Raw genomic sequence first — 8,362 nt, 5'->3', positions numbered from 1 at the left:
TAGTATCTTGTATGCAACTAGTAAGAACGTCTACAGTGGAGCTGTGAAATTTCTCTGTAAGTTAACATTTCTCTGTCATCTTTTAAGTTAGTGCATCTAGTTACAGTATGTATGTTGTGTTAGCACAGTTTGGAGACTATTACATTGTTTTTGGGACGTTTTTAAACTGAAATTTAATTTCGAAATCCTCACTAACGAGCATTAGACAGATATTGTTTACGCGGCTGGTTGCACTTTGGGTTTTGACCGAGAGTTGGATTTGCTTTCGGCAAAAATCCTATGATCTTAACATGTGGCACACTTTTTGTTGCTTGTAATTTGGTGTTTTATAAACCACAGGCAGTGTTAGGATGACATCCCCATAGTATATGATGATGTCGTGGTGCCATGATGTCACACAGATATAGAACATCCAGATGTTGCTAAGCTTAACTGTTTAACCCTCTAATAGACAAAAAAAATGAACACAAATATTGAATAAAAAACTAAAATACTGAATTTTCAATGGTAATTTGGTAGTTTTTTTTCTTGTAAATATAAACAAATGCTATATTTGTTTTGCTTGATTTTTTCTCTTCCATATTGTATTATTTACACATAATATTTTGAATTAGCTTTTATTTGTATTTTGATTTAAGTTAAAAGTTTTTGTAATTTTATTGTGCTTTTGTATTTTATCGTTAAATTTTTATTTCATTTATACTAATTTTAGTTCAACTCATTTAAGTTTTTCTAATATTTATATTTTCTAATGTTTTATTTCAGCTTTATTTCAATTATTGAAAATTGGCTTTTATTTGTATATTTAAGTTAAAATGATTTCTTATTAGATTTTGTTGTCATTTAAATATTACTGTATAGTTAAAAATAATTTTTATTTTACTTTTACTTATTTTGCGAATTGGCTTTTGTTTGTATATTTTTTTTTATTTAAGTTAAAGGTTTTAGTACTTTTTTGGGCTTTTTGTTACTGGTTTTGTTTAAATATTATTATATAGTTGAAAATATTTTTTATTTAATTTTTTTGTACTTATTTTAGTACTTTAACTTATTTATTTCAGTAGCAAAACAACTTTTTTAATTTTACATTTTGTTTGCAAAAATTTGCTTTTATTTCTATATTTTTTAATTGTTTATTTTTTAATTTAATATTTGAATTTTGATTTAAGTTAAAAGTTTTAGTAATTTTATGTGCTTTTGTTATTTTTGTTACTACTGTACGTTTAAATATTACTATATAGTTGAAAATATTTTTTATTTCATTTGTACTCATTTTAGTATTTTTAACTTATTTAAATAGCAAGACATTTTTTTAATTTTAAGTTTTTCATTTAATATTTATATTTATATTATTTTATTTCAGCTTGTTTTTAATTACTGAAAATTGGCTTTTATTTGCATATTTTTAGTTTTCGTTTTGATTTAATTTAAAAGTTTTAGTAATTTTGTTATGTGCTTTTGTAATTTTTATTCATTTTTTTTGTCGTTTAAATATTACTATATAGATTAAATAATTTTTTTACTAATTTTAGTATTTTAACTCATTTATTTCAATAGCAAGACAGGTTTTTTAATTTTAAGATTTTCGTCTAATATTTATATTGTACATTATTTTATTTCAGCTTGATTTCCATTCCTGAAAATTGGCTTTTGTTTCTATATTTTTATTTTTAATTTTGATTTAAGTTAAACGTTTTAGTAATTTTGTTATGTGCTTTTGTAATTTTTATAATTTTTAGTTGCCGTTTAAATATTACTGTATAGTTGAAATTTTTACGTTTTTTCATCTAATATTTATATTTTATATTATTTTATTTCAGCTTGATTTCAATTAATGCAAGTTAGCTTTTATTTGTATATTTTTAGTTTTAATTTGAATTTAAGTTAAATGTTTAGTACATTTTTTTGTGCTTTATTATTTTTGTTGTCATTTAAATATTGCTGTATAGTTTAAATGAATTTTTATTTTTTTTATTTTTACTAATTTTAGTGTTTTAACTATGATGTATTTTACATTATTTTATTTCAGCTTGATTTCAGTTATTAGTTTTTGTTGTTTAAATATTACTATATAGTTGAAAATAATTTTTATTTCATTTTTACTAATTATTATAACTCATTTATTTCAGTAGCAAGATTTTTATTTTATTTTGCGTTTTTCATTTAATACTTCTATTTTATATTATTTTATTTTAGCTTTATTTCAATTACTGAAACTTATTTTTAATCCTTTAGCTTAGTTAACAATAATCACTGCATTTTATGCCTAATTATAGTGCAAAGGTGGCACAGAAGTGTCATTAAGTTTTCTTTACACAGATTGTTTAATTCTGCTCAGCTTAATGCTGCCTAAATGTATTAACAAAGCAAATAAAGCTGGGTCTGAGCTGGCATAATTTAGTCTGGATTTTATGTGGCATGGCGCCTTTACACAGAATTTTGAGCAAGCACAGAGCAGACTATATCTTAAAAGACAGCATAATGATGCTGCCTTGTTGTACAAGCTTTCAGTTTTCCTATGATGCTTTAAATGCTGTTCAGGTAGGCAGTACGCTTGGTTTTGGATCAGAACTAAATAGTCTTTCATTGTGCATGACCTCAGGGAGCGAAGTAATGTAATACTAGTCTATATTCAACAAATTCCATCAAACAAGACAGCTGTTTAAATGCTCAGTTTTATTATCCTTGCAGTGGGAATTGTATTTCGATTTGCGGAGCCCCTCAGGAAATGTTCTTTACAAATGAGCACATGACGTTTAATGACATTTTGAAATTTTAAGGCCTATTAATTACATTCCCTCATAAAAGATCTTATTATGCCAGAAAAATAATGCACACCCATTTCAACATGCATTTCCCACTAAAAAATTGATATTTGGTAACTGAGGGAATATGGTGTTGTTGCACAGTTTTTTATTTTCCTGTTGGTTTAATTTAGTAAAATCAAGCCATTAAAGTTTCTGGACTCTGTTGGTTTCAGGACGCTGGTAAAGCCACTCACGTCTTGCGCAATATTGGTTTTTAAACCCCGAGCCCATGCCTAGTTGTCAGATGAGTCATCCAGAGGAAAAGTTGAGTTGTGGATTATAGCATGGGCTGATCTCTCATGAAGGCTTTCATAAATGTCTAGGCTGATCTGCAACGTCATTTAGTTTCTAGGCTTTAATGCTCAATGTAACTTGTAAGTTTTCTGTTTTAAGGGGAGACACTGCAGGCAAAAACACTGTTTGAGAGTTTGAGATTTTGGGCTTTTTTTGTAATTTTTCAGACTAGTGGAAAGAAAACATCCAGAAAACAGTGTTACATGTTTCTTTTATAGGACTTTTATATTATGCATATTAAAAAAGGCCAATCTCTCAAAATTAGTTTTTTTCTCCTACACTGAGCCATAAATCTCCACTTCAGTAGCACTTACACACACCAAACTTTACATTTTTATTCCTGTCTATATCCTGAAGGTTTTTACAGAGGGAAATTACTGGAGTTGTTTAAATGAATTTTAATTTCATTTTTACTAATTTTAGTATTTTAACTATTACGTATTTTACTTTTATTTTATTTCAGCTTGATTTCAGTTACTAAAATTAGCTTTTTGTATATTTTTAGTTTAAGTTAAAAGTTTTAGTCATTTTGTTATGTGCTTTTGTAATTTTTTATTAGCTTTTGTTGTTTAAATATTAATATATAGTTGAAAATATTTCATTTTTACTAATTATTATAACTCATTTATTTCAGTAGCAAGACATTTTTTTTATTTTAAGTTTTTCATCTAATACTTCTGTTTTATATTTTTTTATTTCAGCTTTATTTCGATTACTGAAAATGATTTTTAATCCTTTACCTTTATCTGTTTGTGTCAATAGATTTCAATTACAATGCGTATTTTAAATGAGTTTTTTCTTCTACACTGAGCCATAAATCTCTACTTTAGTAACACTTACACACACCAAACTTTACATTTTTATTCCTGTCTATATCCTGAAGGTTTTACATGAAGTAGTTTAAATGAATTTTAGTTTCATTTTTACTAATTTTAGTATTTTAACTATTACACATTTTACATTTATTTTATTTCAGCTTGATTTCAGTTACTAAAATTAGCTTTTTGTATATTTTTAGTTTTAATTTTAGTTTAAGTTAAAAGTTTTAGTCATTTTGTTATGTGCTTTTGTAATTTTTTTATTAGTTTTTGTTGTTTAAATATTACTATATAGTTACTAATTATTATAACTCATTTATTTCAGTAGCAAGACATTTTTAATTTATTTTAAGTTTTTCATCTAATACTTCTAGTTTATATTTTTTTATTTCAGCTTTATTTCGATTACTCAAAATTATTTTTAATCCTTTACCTTTATCTATTTGTGTCAATAGATTTCAATTACAATGCATATTTTTAAAGGCCAATCTCTCAAAATGAGTTTTTTTCTCCTACACTGAGCCATAAATCTCCAGTTCAGTAGCACTTACACACACCAAACTTTACATTTTTATTCCTGTCTGTATCCTCAAGGGTTTTACAGAGGGATTTGTTCATATATAATTTGCTTGATTTTGTACATTTTATTTCCCAAAATATGGTAAAAAAAATATAGTGTTTCCTGTCTGTTCTAAGTTCTTTTTTAATTATGTCGTGGTGAACTTCATCAAGTGTTTAGATTTTTGTTCTAGAAATGTATGCAAATTAGTGCATATTTCATTAAATAATGGCTCAGTTGCATATTTAAACCTAACATTTTAGAAAACTTGTAATACAAATTTTTTTTGAAATTATCAAAGTAATCAATCAACTGGATAACTAAGGTGATAACTATTAGTTAATTTTTTTTACCCTATTCACCTGCAGTGTCTCGCCTTAGGTGAACGTTTTCTATACTAAAGTAAAAAGCATTTAACTGACCATCAAGTCTAGAGTGATTGATATGAGAATGCAATGACAAATGCTCTCAGAAAAGCCAGCTCTGTTGAATCTGGGTCAGCTGTGCCAGACTGTGCTGGATTTGTAACATATTGTAGTTGGATCCAAAAGAACAAGTCCCTCAGGCTCATACATCAAGACTACTAGATTTGTATGATTGCTACAACGGCTTTACACTTGTTAATGCCTGCCAGACTGTATGCAGTTGCCAGTTGTATCAGTATCAGGTTTTCACTGCATGATAATATGAATTTTATCTTACGGGTTTGTAAAACTACGAGTCTTGAACTTGTGGTCTCGCTTTTGTGTCTTGAGACCACATGAACGTGGCTTTGGTCTGAGCTTCTTTATTTAAAGTCCCAGACCCAGACCACAGTCTATTTTCAGCGTACTAAACGTTATTATTACCTAAACCACTAGTTGGCGCAATATCTTTACCATTGTACTCTGTGTTTGAAATAAACGCTTCTTTTGAATCTCTTATTTCAGTTCATTACAGTGGTTCTTGGTCTGGATCTGGGCTTATGCCTTATGCAATTGTTTAAAAAAGGTTTAGTTTTGAAAATACTGATTAAGAAAAATACTTTTTGTAAGCAATGTGGTTTGGAGGTTCAGATGGTTCATCTGAGGAGAAATCTTAAGAACATGAGCTTTAATGAAGTCATCAGGGTGGAGTGTATTAGTTTATAGGTCTAATCAATATTTGTGTCTCTGATTGTCTGCAGACAGTAGCTCAGATTATACTGTAATGTCTCCAGAACAATTAGGCCTGTGTTACTCTAAGTTTTGTTATAAAATTGGGCTATTAAACTGAATCTATTAAAAGACTTTCCCTGACAATTTTCTCTCATTAACAGTCATTGCAGCTTATTTTGTTGCTGAAATCTGTCTAATATCCTGCTGTAATAAAAACATACATAATGTCTTGTTCAGAGAAGGCCTGACCAATTAAACCTATGCTTTGGGCTGTTTTAGGGCTGGATAATAGCTAAAGATGTGTTATAAAATGTTTTCAGATTAAACAAATAAATGTAGTTCAAACATAACTTAAAAACATACAAAAACAAAAGACATGACTAGAAAATCTAATGTAATTATGCTTACAAGTAACGTTTTTCTTTATGTGATCTAAAAACAGGTGCAGTGGAAATTATTTGGTAATTCACAATGCATATGGAAATTACTAGAAAATATATAATTATAATTATAAATAACATTTTGGTAAATAACATAACATTATAATACATATTTTATGGTAATTTTGGCAATTTTCATGGTCTTTACCAATTTGTTTGTTATTATTTAATATAAAAACAGGTGAAAATGACAAGATATTTGTAATTTTAAGCAACAGTTGCCTCTTATTATTATGATACGCATTTGTGTGTGTGTGTGTGTGTGTGTGTGTGTGTGTGTGTGTGTGTGTATATATATAAATCAAGCTGTTCAAGACCATAAAAATTACCATAAAGGTATATTATAATAATAAAAGGCAGCAAAATGTTGCTTATATTATAAATATATATATGTTTATCTGGTCATTTTCCTATATCTGTTAAAAAGTTTGGGGTCAGTAAGATTTTTAATGTTTTTCAATGTTTTTAATGTCTCTTACTCTCATAAAAGTTACATTTATTTGATCAAAAATACAGAAAAAAGGTAATATTCTGAAATATTATTTCAATGTAAAATAACAGTTTTCTATTTTTATATACTTTAAAATATAATTTATTTTGTGATGCAAAGCTGAATTTTCATTAGCCATTACTCCAGTCTTCAATCTCACACAATCCCTCAGAAATTATTCTAATATATTAATTTATCGTCAATGTTGGAAACAGTTGCTTAATATTTTTTGGGACCTGTGATATTTTTTCAGCATTCTTTGATGAATAAAAAGTTACAAAGAACAGCATTTATTCAAAATAGAAATCATTTCTAACAATAAAAGTCTTTACTATCACTATGAATCAATTAAAAGTTATGAATAAAACTATTACTTTCTTTCAAAGAAAGAAAGAAAAAAAAGGCCAAAAAAATAATAAAAAGCAGCACAACTGTTCCCAACATTGATAATGAAGGATCATGTAACACTGAAGACTGGAGTAATAATGCTGAAAATTCAGCTTTGCATCACAGGAATAAATTACATTTTTAAGTATATTTAAATAGAAAACCACTATTTTAAATTGCAATAATTTTTCACAATATTACCATTTTTTCTGCATTTTTAATCAAATAAATGCAGCCTTGATGAGCAGAAAAGTCTACTTTATAGTATATGTGTGTACAGTATAACAGGTGCAGCAGGAGCGAAAACCCAAAATGCATGAAATAGAGATTGTTCCAAATTGGTCACTTGTTGCATTAGAAAGCAGCTTCTACTGACTATGTATACAGTATACAGTGATATGTTTTGGAACAGAGCCGCAGTGCAGTGTTTTTGTTCAGATGGGACAGTATGCAGTGGAATGGACCATTAAGATTCCTGTGGGAAACAGCATCAAGTGTTTAAATCGTGTTAGTTGTATGACAGACAAGGGTGTGGGCCGTAGTGAATTGGATTAGGAGTGACTCGCTGTAGGAAATGCCTGTGGATTGTCAGAGCCCCATCTCACATGCTGGATCCTTTTAGCCCACCAGCACAGAGTATTACAGCTCGTAATGATGTCACGCTATCGTGCTGTTTTCCTGATTTCTGAGAAATACACACTGACAGGCTCGGTTGGAAAATGTTGTTAGTCCTCGCATGAGATTGTTTTCCTTTAATAATTGTAAGCACTACCTCTAGTAATTGACATTTCAAAAAGATTAAACATAATTACATAATTATAGTTTTCTGAATTTATTCCTAGCTGGTTGTTAGTAATAGTCTCTGTGCTTAAGGCAAAAGATGACTTGGATTTAGTTTGATTTCATGGAAACATGTACCAGCTTGTTGAAAATGAATTTGAGCCCATATGGTCTGTAAGGTTTGTAATGTATTTTGTTATTTTTTTATCCATCAGGACTGATTTTATTTGATTGAAAACCAACCATATTAATATGTTTCTAGTTTGAATATTTTATAAAATAATTAAATAATTTATTCCTGTGATCAAAGCTGAATTTTCATGATGCTTCAGAAATCATTCGAATATGCTGATTTGCTCCTTAAGAAACATTTATAATTATTATCACTGTTGAAAACAGTTGTGCTGCTTCATTTTTTTGTGGAAACTGATCAATTTTGTTTTTCAGGATTTTTTGATGAATAGAAAGTTTAAAAGAACAGCATTTCTGATTAATTTAATGTATCCTTGCTGAATAAAAGTATCAATTTAATAAAAGAAATCATATACAATTATAATAATAATTATATTTTAATAATAATAATCAATTATTGTGATGATTAGTTTTATTATATTTTTTTAACAAAACAAAAAAAATATTTAAATATCCAGA

The sequence above is a fragment of the Garra rufa genome, chromosome 12 (assembly GCF_049309525.1).
Source record: "Garra rufa chromosome 12, GarRuf1.0, whole genome shotgun sequence".
NCBI classification, from domain to species: domain Eukaryota; kingdom Metazoa; phylum Chordata; class Actinopteri; order Cypriniformes; family Cyprinidae; genus Garra; species Garra rufa.
This window is presented reverse-complemented; position numbering follows the sequence as displayed.